The sequence below is a fragment of the Columba livia genome, chromosome Z, assembly GCF_036013475.1.
Source record: "Columba livia isolate bColLiv1 breed racing homer chromosome Z, bColLiv1.pat.W.v2, whole genome shotgun sequence".
NCBI classification, from domain to species: domain Eukaryota; kingdom Metazoa; phylum Chordata; class Aves; order Columbiformes; family Columbidae; genus Columba; species Columba livia.
The window spans coordinates 32,736,894-32,752,040 of NC_088642.1; the positions used below are offsets into that span (position 1 = coordinate 32,736,894).

Sequence of the window (15,147 nt, forward strand, 5' to 3'; positions counted from 1 at the left end):
ATAGCAGCAAAGGGCTTATGGCAACTACCACTGCTAATGTAGGCTCCAGCACTTATGTTAGGATGAAATCAACCATAGCAGCGCTCAGCCATTCCAAACCACACGTTGTTTTGGGGGGAGGTAGGGAATTCTGTGTCAACATCTGTAGTAAAGCAGATGTGACTCATTGCACTCTATTTTAAAATCAGAAACTGAAGTGTCTACTATTCCACTGAATCAACAGCAGCAGCAATCCTTCATAAGTTTCTGTGCTCAGTACAATCAGTTCAATTAAATCACAGTATCTGACACTGCCATTTTGTGACACGGTACTCAAATCCTGGCTTGGGTTTGTCTCCTCAATGCCATGCAACACCCTTATTTACCTTGTCCTCCACAGTTGCACTGATAATAGAAAAATGTGGAATTAATTTAATCAGCATATCATTCCCATAAATCTTCCTATGATGATTTTTTCATTGAAGAAAACATCATTTGTAACTGTTGTTTCAATAGATCTAGTAATCTGAGATATCTTTGCTCAATATATTTTGAATGTGACAAGCATCTGTTAGGCCATGTTTGGTCTTGGATTCTTTTTTTAATTATTATTTTTTAGAATGAGAAAAAGGCATTTTTCAAACACTTCCCGGCACCTTCCATTTTCTCATTTAAATTCCTCAACCCAAATTCAATAGTCATCCATTAGAATTTCAATAGCTTGTAGTCCCATAGTGGTCTGTTCAATTACTTTTAGAAATATCCTGGGAAAGAACTAATGCCAAATGGTACTCTCTTAAGTTTGTAACATTCAAATGATGTATTTGAAGTTAGAAATTTAGAACTTGCCTCATTTACATTTGCCTGCCAAAATATATATCCTGTATTTAGTTCCATGATTTTTTTCTTCATGTGAGCTTTAATTATAAATCCAAGGGAAAACTCCCATGTAAGTAACATTCCCTGCAAGGGTCACAGTATGTCAAGTGTATCTACCATTTGTGTGAAGTCTGTGCACGTGTGTGGAATGCCTATTTTCTCTGCAACAGGGGCCAAACCACTTTCCTATCCTGTCCTTCAACTGCATCCTTTTTAAACAACAACAACAAACCCACAACAAACAAACAAACAAACCAACAAACAAACTTTTGAACAATCAACTCTACTGTCCCATCCTTTGTATGCTGAAATTCACTAGGATATTCAATGTCTAAACCCAAACAAACTTTTGTAATACCCCAAATTTCAAAGTGAAACTTCCCATTGATGCAAAGCAGGTTACACTCATGGTCAGGATCTAGGGCACCAGTGAGTAAACAGCACTACACTTCCATTTGGTGCATGAGTCATCCTTAGGCAGGGCACACCACAAAGAGCATATATCTGCTCCTTTTGTGGCCATTGACCAAAACAACAAATCTTGAACTCAAAAACTCACAAGAACTCACTCTCCTTGTCATTCAAACCAGCTCATTTTCATCTGAAACTACTCAATGAATGCATATAATACAGGTATTTAGTTTTAAAGCAAACAAATACTGTTAAAAAGCACTTGACAACTTTACCACAAGTAAATACCACAAGTATTAACTTGTCTCATAATTAGCAATAGAATTTGACCATTAACATCTATGCAAATATTTTTATTTTTATAAAATTAAATTGAAGAAAGGACAAAAACTTGACAATTTTTCACACCTTATTCCCTAAACATAGCCTGATGCTGTTTGCAAAAATTCTTAGAAGTTTAGCAGTGTCAACTACTGTAAATTTCAACAAGAACTTTCTATCTCAATTAGTTTGATGGAAACTGGAAAATTCAGTGAAGAACAGGTAAATTATTCTTGAGAGACATCTATGTGCCTGAGATCCAAATGCAGTCTTCTGAAATTGTCAATATTTTTTCATTTGAGAAATTTGAAATAGACTGCAACTGCATTTCTGCAGCTATACAATGCGATCCTATGTAGACTACTGCTATTCAATACTATTTATTTTAAATAATATGGGCAGCAGATCCAACCCAATATTACTGCTCAGTTGTACACATATTAGTGGTCTAACAACAGGGTGGGATAAGATGGCAGAAATGCCAACCATAGAAGTAGTAATATTATTTTAAGCTGCAATTCTGTAAGGTGCTCTTTCAGAGATTCCTAAAACCCTTTAAAAAATTGAATTACATTTTTGAAACTGTTGAAGAAATAAACCTCACTACCTCAAAAACTACAATGTTACAAAATTTACACATGGGGACACTCATTCAGTTGTACTGGTTGTGATAGAGTCTAACTGAAGAATCACAATTTAATGTTTTACAAAAGGATATCTACCCCATGCAGGGCACAAACAAAACTACTCAGAAATACCAGGTGGCTATTTCCACTTCTTGTTTTCCCCCTTCCAGCACTTAGCTTATTTTTTCCAGTCTGTCTAAACCCTATAGCAAATGGAAGATCATACACGTCTCTATTGCTTTTTCAAGCTTTTTCAAGCATTCATTAATGCATTTACAATCTCCATCACAAGATAAGAAAGCATTATTATCCCCATCCAAAAATTGGAAACAGATACAATGGAACTTATGGGAAGCCACAGACTAACATAGTTTAACCCCTGCTAGCATCTAAGACTATGACAGCCATTCACTCACTCCCCCCCAACCCTGTGTGAGATACAGGAGAGAAACAAAAGGGAAGGGAGAAACCCATGGGTTGAGATAAAAACAGTTTAATAAGACAACAAAATAATAATAATAATTTATTACTAGTACTAATACTAATATAAATGAATTCAGAACAATTAAATCAAACATACTCAATGCAATCCCTCATGAAATTCCAGTTGCACTGAAATAGCCAGTCCCAGAGACGAGAGCACTCTGGTCCCAAATAGCTGATCCTAGTGAGAGAGCAATAAGGCAAAAGGCAGAGGGGCCAACTTTGAAATGGCAGAATGGCAAGAGGCCAAACTAACACTGAACTCCCAATGGAACAGGACTTCCAAACTGAATTAATGAACTGGAAAACCCGAACTAAGCAGATGGAAAAGCCAACTCCAATTATATACCAAGTATAATGCTCATGGTAGGGAATACTTCACTGACCAATCTGGTTGTCAGTCTTAGGCACTGTACTGTGCGTGCCTCCCTCATACCAATCTGCACTTCCAACTGGACAGCTGAAGAAGTCCTTGGATTCTCTGATGACAGCCAAGTTATCATTGAAGAAGAAAAAATTCTAACTACAGGGAATATTAACTCAATTTCAGCCAAACCAGCACAATCCCCTTTAGGTACTGGATGGCTGCTTAAGGTCTCCCCAAAGCCTTCTCTTCTCCAGGCTGAACAACCCTAGCTCTCTTGGCCCATCTTCATAGGAGAGGTGTTCCATCCCTCTGATCACCTTCACGGCCATCCTCTGGACTCACTCCAACAGGTCCATGTCCCTCTTATATAAGGGGTCCCAGAGCTGGATGTAGTACTCCAGGTGGGGTCTCATGATAACAGAGTAGAGGGGCAGAATCACCTCCATCGACCTCCTGGCCACACTACTTTTGATACAGCTCAAGATACAGTTGACTTTCTCGGCTACAAGCACACATTGCTGGGACATGTTAAGCTTCTCATCAACCTACAACACCAAGTCCTTCTCCTCAAGGATGTTCTGCTCCATTTCCATCCAGCCTGTATCTGTGCTTGGAATTGCCCTGAACCATGTGCAGGACCTTGTACTTGACCTTATTGAACTTGATAAGGTTCACACAGGCCCACCTCTCCACCTTATCAAGGTTCCAAGGCATCCGTTCCCTCCAGCGTGTCAACTGCACCACACAGCTTGGTGTCATCAATAAATTTGCTGAGGATGCACTCACTCCCACCATCCATGACACTGACAAAGATGTTAAACAGCACTGATCCCAGTACTGATCCCTAAGGAACACCATTCATCACTGGTCCTCACCAGAGTCCTTGTCTCTCTCATACAGGGGAAGCCAGTGCTGGACAGAGTACTCCACATGTGGTCTCTTCACTGTTGAGCAGAAAAAAAGGATCAGCTACCTCAACATGCTAGACATACTCTGTCCAGTGCAGCCCAGGACAACATTCACTGCCTTTCCCAAAGGGTACGGTGCTGACTCATTTCAAACTGGTGTCCACCAGGATGTCCAGGCACTTTTCTGCCAAGCTGTTTTCCAGCTTGGTGGCCTCCAGTATATATTGCTGCATGGGGCTGATCGTTCCCAGGTGCAGGACTTTGCACTCCAGTGCAGTAACTTGAGGTTACTGTTGGCCGAGTTCTCCAGCCTGCTGAGGTTCTGTCAGCTGGCAGCATGACCCTCTGGCATATCAGCCACTCCTCCCAGTTTTGTGTCACCTGCAGACTTGATGAGAGTGTACTCTGCCCCATCATCTAGATCATTAATGATGATGTTAAACAGAACTGGACCCAGATTTGACTCCTGGGGTACGCTGCTAGTCACTGGCTTCCAAGTACACTTTATTCCACTGGTCATGACCCTCTGGACCTGGTCATACAGCCAGTTTTTGATCCACCTCACTGCCTGCACATCCAGCCCACACATAAAAAGCTTCTCTGTGAGGATCTTATGGGAGACAGTGTCAAAAGCCTCACTGAAGCCTAGGTAGACACCATCCACTGCCCTCCCCTCATCTGCCAAGGTAGATATTTCATCATAGAAGTTTACTGAGTTGGTCAAGCATGACTTATCTGTCTCACACCCCCCCACCATGGTAACTACTACTGATGATTTTCTTGTTGTTCATGTGCCTGGAAATAGTTTCCAGGACTAGCTGCTCCAGCATCTTCCCAGGGATCAAGGTGAGGTTGACCAGCCTGTAGGTCTCTGGGTCCTCTTTCTTGGCCTCCTTGAAGATGGGGGTGACATTTGCTTTCCTCCAGTCTTCAGGTACTTCTCCCAGTCACCATGATTGAACAGACCATTAAGAATGGCCTCACAATGACATCTTCCAGCTCCCTCAGCACTCATGGGTGCACCCCACAAGGGCCCATGGATTTACATATGTCCAGATTGCTGCAGTATTCCCTGTCCTGGTCCTCTTCCACCAAGGATATGTCTTCCTTGCTCCAGCCTCTTGCCATTAAAGGCCAGTCTTGCTAGTAAAGACTGAGGCAAAAAAGGTATTAAGTACTTCCACCTTTTCCATGTCCTGTGTAACCAGATCCTCTGCATTGCTTCTAAACCCTGTTATCTATGTGCTTTCCAGCTCTATCAGCAAACGAAACACAGATATTTGTTAAATGTCCCTGACCACCATGCAATCCGGCAAAAAGGGGAAGAGTGAGGACAGCACAAAGTGGCTCTCCCATTTTTTTTTAATTTAAAGGTACTCAACTTCATAACCAACACAGACACAGATCTTCTAACTACGCATATAATTTCCAATTATGTCTTTTTTTTTTTTTTTTTTTTGGCCTTTTCTTTTTTCCCAAGGAGCTTCAAGCTAAATAAGACACCATGTTCTCCACTTCTGGTACATGATGAGCTATCTGTAGAGCACAGTCCTGTAGGAGGGCTCCCCTAGCATTATGCAGGACCGCTGAGGGGCCTTAGGAAGACTAAGTACACCACGGGAGATACACTCAGCCTCTAGAACCTTCAAACTGTGAAGGTGCTGGAACTGTTCAAGAAAATTATGTTCCTTTTTCATAATGAAAATTATTAGGCACTCTTAGATCTCCATATCACAAAAAGATGTTGGTATTGACAATTCTGCTACTGAAGTTCCCTAATATATTTTCTTCTCATTTTATAGGTGGATGAGTAAAAAAAGTTAGATAATTTATTCAAGACAATGTGTTGCTAGAACCAGGCTCAGCTGGTGTGTGCTTACATTCTTGAGCTCCATACAGTGAACCAAAGTTGTTCTTTTTTCCTCTGAAAGGTGTCAGCGACAGTAGTAAGAAATAATTTTCTCAAAGAACTGTTTAAGGAGAGATGAAGAAATATTTTATTTATTTCAGTTCAATCATTTATCTAGAAACAAAACATTTTCTTGGCATAAGTAAGCTGCAACATTCTACCAGACTGAAAAGCTCAGCTTCACCTTACTCCTCTACAGCATGTCTTATGTCACAGAATCATATGTCTTTTTAGTCTATTTTGTATTCCTCTTTGTTTGACAGTACATGCTTTTATGTGAAATATTTCTGTGGCATGAAAAAAAATTTGCATTAATTCATCTTTTTATGTCTTAACTTCAATTTTCAAGACACGTTTTCTCCCTTGTCTTCATTAAATAGCATGAAAATGTCACAGTTAAAGAACTGGATACTCAGCATATCTTTTTGCACTATATCCTCAGACACAGATCAGTTTTGCTGTTTTCTGCATGTACAAGTATACTTCTTGTCAGACTTCACTCTTATAATATGGTAACTTAATTAGAAGCACACCTTATTGAAAAGAGTGTGGAGTAACTTAACAATTAATCTGACTGACAAAGCAAAAATAACCCTTATTACTTCAATAAGAAAACAAACAAACAATAGAACAAACAAACCATAACCCCACACAACAAACAAACAACGAAACCAAAAAGAAACCCTCAGCAGTGCAGGACTCTTCCTTGAAATGTTCAAACCCCATACATATTACTTCTCTTAAAATACATTCAAATCCTTTTAATAAAGTTAGAACATGTTTTATGTATAATTACCCTACTTTCATTGCTAATGTTTCATATAATTTCACTTCCCCCCTCCACATAATTCTGCTCTAGATTCAGTGCTTTCATAAAGAACATTTTAAAATGCTAACTTGCTAACATTGCTCTGTCAATGTGGTCTCTCATCTAGATTTTAACACTTGCAAAAACTTGTGGCCTGGATCTGAAGGTTCTTTATGGCTGAGCTTAACAATCGAACTTGGAACAGAGATTATAAAATGAATTTTTGGAGTGGAAAATTGCCGGAAGTCTCCCCTACACTCCGTTGCCCTTTCTATAATTCCTTACAGAGGGGAATTAAATTGTGAAACAAACAACTAAACTCAGTGGAAAAGAAAACTGGACTGTCTCAATACAAAGAATAAGGGACATGCACCCAGATGCGGAGTATCCACTGACAACTTTGTAGTGAAGTAGTGGACATGCAGTCATGAATCTATGTCAGCATGTGTAGGAGTATCCACAGTAGCGCTAATCTAGATAGCATAGTCAAAAATAGCAGTGAAGACAGACAAAAGCAGACTTCAGCGTGGCTTAACAACCTGTCCAGAAGGCTTGGACAGCCCTCTCTTAAGCCTTAGACTGGCATGTCTTCAGATCACATATAGATCAAAGCTAGTACAGATCTGTCTGCATATCCTGCAATCACACTACTCAACTACAGTGTAGACACATCCAGAAATAGTGCTACTGTAGATATGTTCATCTGAAAACTGCATTTGCAAAAAGCAAAGCCTGGGAACATACCATAAAGCATATGAGACCTGATGAGGAAAGCATGCTGGAGAGAATGTCCATTTTGCTGAATTGTATTAGCTGGGTTAATTCCTCCCCCTAAACAACCTTCTTCCCTTGTGCTCCTGAAGGACAGCGTAACACATATGCTGGTTGGCCTCAACTGTGAGGATTCACAGAGTCAGGCTGGATTAACCTGGCCCTTCAGGTACAGCTACTCACTCAGCTTTATTGTCTAATGAAGAGACACTCTACAGGCAGCTGGAGGCAACCGTGTTACGTGTAAATGGCACTCATTCTCCTCTATGAAATACCAACACCAGACACCAAAGCCTTAAGCTAAGAAGACACATTAGTTATCTACTGTTTCAAGGCCAGATATTTCACAATAATATCAAGATACCAACAACGCCTTCATCTACTACTGCTGCTACCAGAGGCAGAACTCACTGTTATACGGAAACCCAGGAGCTGATGAAGTCCTTCAAATTCAAGACCTCCTCCTCTCAAACGGTGGTTTGCTGTACAGCTGCAATGCTACATCTTCTGCTAGCTATGAACTACAGATTACTACAGACACTACACCCTTGCAAGGATGACTTACCACCATTTGTCCAGCAAGTGACCACAGGGACATAAGGAAGTTCTTAAACTGTCTGCATATGAATTATTTGCTCCAGGGAATTTCTGTGCTCATTTTGCTAAATCACAACCAGAAGACAAAACTAATACAAAGACATATATAGAGGAATACAAACTCAGCCACCTAAAAATTATGCTATCAAATTATTTTAAGCAAATATCGCATCAAGATGTAGAATGTATCATATTCGAACGGATAGTGAAAAGTCAAATCCTCCTTTCTCTAACCTACTGCTTGTTCCATAGCTACAGTGCCTCACTCCATTCACATCTGCCACAAGGATGCCCATTAACTTAAACATGAACAATGTTAGTCATGTGGCACAGGTAACTACGACTCTGTAGATAAGAAGCTTAAGATCACATAGAGTTTAAGATTACAGTATTTATTCAAAATTGCTCACATTTAGCCACCATAAATTCCTTTACCTCTTGTTTAAGATCTGGTTTAGGTTAATGAAAATCAACTAATTAATGATGCAAGTTTAACTCAATTTCCTGGTGATTCCATTCTGTAACTCAAGGTAAGTGTTTGCCCATGTCCTAGCAACCAGCACAAATATTGTATTTTATCCAGTGCTCAACATATGAGTTTGCAAAATGATAATAGCCCAATATTTAAAATAACTAGGGGCTAATGCCTTAAGATTCTCTCAATGTACAAGAGTAAAAATGAGTATACATGGATGGAACACAACAGAAGTGTGGGTCATGGAATGTGACTTGCAGTTTATTTACCTTGCTAGCACTCTTCTGCTTCTGTGCACATGATATTTCCCAGCTTTGTTTTGCATTATCTTGTTTGGTTGGTTGGTTGATTGTTTTTTATTAATAAAACATCTTGGACACAGCATTTACAAATATTCAAATAAATCTCTCACCATGCTGATAACTTCAATATTTAAAACCTTATGCCAATTCAAAAGCAATTCTAGAGCTCTTCATAAATTTACTACTATGACTCAACTGGAACTGACAATGTAGCATACAAAAGGCAGAATATTTACAGTTGTATTTTAGGAAAAGAGAACATCAGATATGCACATGCAAGTGTAAACATGTAATCAGTTACATATTGTTAGTCTGGAGAGTTAAAGGTATTTCCTATTTCTTAAAAGAAATGCCAGTCAGTATGGCCAGATCCTGCAAAAGAACTACATGGATGAATAACCAGCAGAGCAGTACAGCTTCAAATCATAATCATGCACATACCCTTGTAATGCACATGTGAGAAAGCTATGCAGCACAGCCTGGTTTTTACTCACAGATGTAAACAAGTTTGCTACAATGGGGGGGTTGAAGGGAAGTGTTAAGTTCCTGATTAGAATTTCATTTTAAATGGTAAGTTCCAGATTGATACAGTAACAATAAAACAGATGGCAGGAGAGTGGGGAGGATTTATACACAAGGAGAGGTCATGTAATACACTGCATTAAGTTTAAAAGATAAGTGAGACAATGCCTTTTTCTCCAGTATAAACAAAGAAAAATAATGCCAGCAGTTTGACTGGAAACAAGAACTGGGGAGGAAATGGAACTGAAAAGGAAATGCTTACAAGTAAACTTTACAAACTTAATGCTACATTTTAACCAGAAAAATACTTTCAAGTGTTACTCTTTTTTTTTTTTTTTTTTTTGGTAAAATGAAAATCAACCACATTCATATTCAAAATAAGCTTTTCTAAATGCTCCTTAACATACAAGAAAATACATCTAATGAAGGACTGCCCCAACTGCCAGACTAAGATAGCTGAATTGTACTTCTCTTTGATACCTCTAAGAACTTCAGACCTCAATCACTTGGAGCTTTATCTCAGAAGATGAAATTACAGTTCCACCTTAGACAGGTAAGCAGCAGGTGATATTTCTGCAACAATAATTAATTAATTACCTTTTCCCTCTCAGTTAAAAACTCTCTTGGGATCTTAAATCAATGAAGTATCTGATGCATATGTTCTGTTTTCTTGTTTCCAATAGTTCCACTGTGCATATAAATCTATCATACAAACACATTTGCATTTAAAGAGCAATTCCCTTGTGTTTACTATGCACCTGCTCCATGTAAGCCTATCTTCTCTGCCTCCTTTGAGAAACAGACAGATCTGCCAGAAAAAGAGAAAAGCACATACACAGTGCTCCTCCAAGTCCTCTTGCCAATTATCTAAGCATTATTTCCTTTAGTTTAATTATGGTCCTATTCTGACAACAGCTGAAAAGAACAACTACTTGCCTTTCCAAAATCCAATACTTCTCAAATTTTAGCATATATTTTGTCTTGACAATGTACATATACATTTGAACTGTACAAAACCACTGTATTTTCTATGTAATATAAAGCACTGGCAAATAGGTTCCTTACATAGACTTTCACCTAAAAAATATGAACTTTATTTTACTTAGCATTAATTAACATGGCTGCATGAAGGATGAGGATATTCTCCATCTGGCATTTTACCTTCAACTGTAACCTGAAAAAGATGTATGTTTATTGTAATAAAACTAAAACAAAAATGGTAATTGTTCCCTTCTCTTCCCCTCCTTGCTCCTGTAACCATGTTTGTGATTCATGGGTTGCTTCTGGAGCTTCATGCAGGTGACTAGAGACAGACAGGGGTGGAAATAAAGCCCTGGTGCACATCCCATCTAGTCAGCTGAAATGGTTAAAACCTGGTGAGGGGACACAACATGCTGCATCCCACAAAGGCTGCTGGAACTACTGGCCTTTGTGCCTGTGAGGTGCAGCATCACCACTCCATGCATACACGACATCAAATAATGCCATAATTACTAGTACCAACATCACTGCACTATTGCTAACACAACTTTTGTGCTGCTGTCTGTGACGGTTGATTCCCCCCCTCCAGGCTGCCTCTGGCTATTTGCTCCCTTTTCTTGATGGCATCTTATCACAGCATGAAGGCAGCACTAGCCACATGGCTCCATTTCAGAGGACACAAACTAGAGCGGCTGCAGCAGGGCTGTCACGCTTTCCCCTTCCTGGTTCTAATCAGGCAAGTGTCCAAGCAGGATGGAGCTGCTGCTGGTGTAGAAACAACGGGGTCCTGGAACATCCTAGAAGACGACTGTGTGAGATAAAGCGCTGTACCACTGCAAGTGGCACCCCACCTCAGGTACGTGTGGGAAGAAGACCTATGGAGTTCTCATGGGGACAGGTTTCAGCTCCCAGCAAGACTGGACAACTGGGAAGCAAATCAGCAGTAAGAAGTACTTCCTAGTTTCTTGAATCTCTGCTGATGCCTTGTCAAAAAATGGCTACAAAGTACATAGATATTTGGGACTATGGTTTCCCAATCATGAAAAAAATCAATGCAAAATGACCTATCCCTTATTCAGAGTACTCAGAGAAAGGACTGCATCTCTAAAGGTACCACAATCACCTTGTCCAACCAGCCCACCTTTTACATGCAGCTCTTTGTAAACACAGAAGCTGGCCCCAAAGAAATCACATCATACTTACTTACCATGTTACTGTCATTACAGAAAAAAGCAAGCAAGCAAACAAACAAACAAAATCAAAACCAACAAAAACACATAAAAACTCAACCAAAACAAAACAACCCTAAACATTAAGGAGTAGTCTCTATCCACTATAATTAACTATCTTCTATAGGACTTCCTTTTGTGAAAGATTAACCATCTCCACACTGGACTACTTGCTCAAACAAGGAGATTTTTTTAACAAGCTGATCTCTTACAGGCTCCTTGGAATTTGAGATAGTTTTTCCCTGTCCTCTTCCTCAGATATAATTCTATTTCACCCACTTTTTCAACAACCTACAACCCACATATGCTTTCTGCAGCACACTGAGTCAGTGACACAGACCAGAAACCACGAAGGTCTGAAAAATGACTGAGCTGCTGGTTTAAGATGCCATTAGTAGCTGAGTGAAGTGGAACAGTCGGTTTGCCTAAGTCAGTCTTTAACACACAAAAATATGCTGAGATGAAATATTACAAAGGAAAACTTTTCAGTCAAGGCACGAGTGCTATGCCTCTGTCTTAACTGAAGGAATACCTAAAGGAAAATCTACCACATGATTTTGGAACTGTAACTACAATGGTGAGGCAAGTTTCTTCTTGACAACTGGACAGGTTCAATTCTAATTGCTTTATTCACATGATAACCCATTCTCACTGTATTTGAACTCCCTCTTGAGCAACTTTGCAAGTCTGCTCTCAAGACCAGGTTTCCAGCTTGGGTACAAAATCTTCAAAATATGGCTCCAGTATGGTGCCAGGCATACTCACGGGTTTAGCAGTATGGAGAAGAGGCTTACTATGTTCACTGGACAGCCTGTGATCTAGTTGCAGAGCATTTTAAGGTGAAAAAGCTCATGTTTATGTGTTGTAGTAAGACAAGAGGTCACATGATTTATGGCTCATTGGGAGCTCATGCAGTACATGTACTTATTAAATTCAGCAAGGGCAGGGCACTATAAAAGTCTGCTATAGCATGCTGCACGAGGCTTATATACAGGCACATCGTTCTACACAGTTCCTGGCTTCAGGATCAGAGCTATTTGCATAAGATACAAAGTAATTCTGATATTCCTGTACTATCATTGTATCCCTTTCTTCAGTCATTTAAATATCACAAAAGGGTCCAACACACCAGCAACGTGCCTCAGAATAATTTTTTAAAAACTTTTTTTGTTACCTTTTGTGGCTGGATCGTGGACGCATACAAAGAGGCCACACTTCCAAAATTTTCTATGGAACCACAAGCACTAGCAGTTTTTTTGGTCGGTTTTGGGGTGGAAAGGCTTTTTGAGAAGCAGTTGTGACTAATATCTCCCTAAGAGCTGTGGCTTTAAGCCTACCATTGCAAGTGCCATGAGGTGGTAACACTGATAAAGAAGACTGAGACTATTGAGGAGCTAGTTTGTATCCAGTACCATCAGGACCTGATTCTCAAGCTCTTCTTCATATAAACTGCATTTGCTCACATAAAAACGCTCAGCAATATGGGTATGAAAAAGGTTTGATCCCTAGTGCTGCAAAAAACCACGAGCTTGGACTGACCCAAGTGTAAGCCAAGGCACACTTTTTCCACACGACGACTTTGCATTTGCTTCCCCACAACTGCAAACATGCAACTCGTACTTGATTTTCTTCCAGATTTGGCATGTCCCGGTGGGACAGGAAGGTGCTGAAGGCTGTGTCCCCCACCAGGGACGCCCGGTTCCGAACAGAGTAGAAGATTTGCGTCGGCTTCGAGTGTCAGCGGGTTTCATTGCGCTGCAAGGGGCTTTGCAGCGGCACTTCGCAGAGCTGACATCACGTATGTGCTCAGCCCCAATAAAACCCCCCGCGCTCAGCCGTGATTTCATGCGGAAAGCACTTCCCCGGGGCGGGCTGGCGGGGGCCGGAGCTCGCCGCCCCCGCTCCGCTCCGCGCCCGCCCCCCGGGCACCCCCGGTCCCGCGCCCCCCGCGGACAGCCCGGAGGAGAGAAGCCCGCAGCCGCAACGGGCGCCTCCAGCGCTATCCGCAAGCCCCCCTCGCCACCGCGTTGCCGCGGGGGACCCCAGGCCCGTCTCCGCGTCCCCTCCCGTCGCGCCGGGCAGACAGCGCTGCCGGCGGCAACAAAGCCTCCCGCCCGCTCCGCTCCTCCTCGCCTCACCTCTCCCCTCCGCTCCGCTCGGCCGCGGCAGTTTCACGGCAGCCGCGGGGTGATGGAGACGGGGGAAGGACCCAGGTGCCGCCTCTCGGCTGCCGCCCCCCGCCACTCCCCGCCGGTGCAGGCAGCGCTCCGGCAGCGGCCCGGCTCCCGCCGCCCCGCGCTCCGCGCTCCGCCCCGGCCCTTCCACCGGCCAGCGGCCGCCCGGCGGCGCGCTCCCGGGGGCGGCACTCACCCGCCGCGCCGCGCCGCGCCTCCTCCCGCCGCCGCGGCGGAGGCCTGCTGCGTCACAATGCCGCCGCGATCTGGGGGCGCGGGGGGCGCTGCCACGTGACCGGCGGCGGCGCGGGGCGGGGGGGGGAGCGGGCGGTACCGGGGGTACCCCCCCGGGGCGGGCGGAGAGGCCCTGGCGGAGGCGCTGGGGCCGCGGCTGCCGGCGTGGGGAGGACTGGCAGGGGCGCCGCGGGGACAGCACTGCCCCGCTGGGAGCTCCGGGACAAGCGCGGCCGGCGCTGGGTGCCCGCTCCCGCCCCGGGCTGGCGGGCAGCGCCCAGGCGGGTGTCACGCACGTGTAGAGCGATGCCCGCGGCATCTGAAAACGCTGCGCCTTCGAGTCAAATGCTAAGCGCGTGGCACTGTGCTGCACTAAAAATGCCTGAAAATATTGAGCTCAGTCAACTCACATCTGTTTAAAATAAAAACTTGATGGGTTTGGCTTTCTTTTTTTCTGTGTATGTTTTTGTTTGGTTGGTTTTTTGTTGTTGGTGGTGGTCTGCTATAAAACCTGGAAAGCGTCGCTGCTTCCCTCTGGTTCACGATAATGGAACCGGTGGCACCCTCTAATACTTCCCCATTGAGCGGGTCTCGCCTGCCTCGGCGAGAGACCTGTTTTTTCTGTTGCACTGGTGAGGGTCAGCGGAGCTGCAAAGGGTGCTCTGATACCCAGCCGCTCTGAGCACTTGGTCAGCCCACCAGAAATCCGCTGCTGCTACTCAGGCTCTGCAGGGACTGCTTGGAGAAAGAGGTTCCAAGAGGTCACCCTGAGTAACACCCTACCACTGGGGTATATGATTGCAACAGGACAGCAGCATAAAAATGAACCTTTTGCTGTTTTTTTTCTTTGTGTGTTAGCCTGTCCTGTGCCATGTCTTCATAGTATTAACAGGGGTGATTTTGGCCTCCCCCCCACTCTCGTTCATCAGCACATTTTCCATTCTGTCTCTTAAGTATATCCCTTTCCAGGCCTGTGTTGTTGTATCTCCCCCACCCCTTGCTTTTGTGTGCTTCTGTGTTTCAAACACAGAACTATCTAGATTTCATTTTCTCTAACTGATGCTGCAAAAGCCCAAAAGATGCATGTAAGAAATTAAAGTGAATTTATCCTAGTTTGGCATTTCGGAAAACTATTGCCCACAGAACACATAGAGCACACTCAGTGCTACCA

At 42.8% G+C, this 15,147-nt stretch overlaps 1 protein-coding gene across 5 annotated transcripts in view; it reads right to left on the reverse strand.

Moving 5' to 3' along the window:
- SNCAIP (synuclein alpha interacting protein) overlaps window positions 1–14,067 on the reverse strand; it is a 93,313-nt gene extending 79,246 nt beyond the window's left edge. For 3 of the 5 annotated variants that reach the window (XM_065045320.1, XM_065045317.1, XM_065045319.1), the window contains exon 1: window positions 13,707–13,844. The gene's annotated coding sequence lies outside the window, so the exon portion shown is untranslated. Of the gene's footprint in view, window positions 1–13,706; window positions 13,845–13,938 lie in introns of those variants that run through there. The other 2 variants (XM_065045318.1, XM_065045321.1) reach the window with 2 other exon arrangements.
- Between the last annotated feature and the right edge of the window lie 1,080 nt (window positions 14,068–15,147).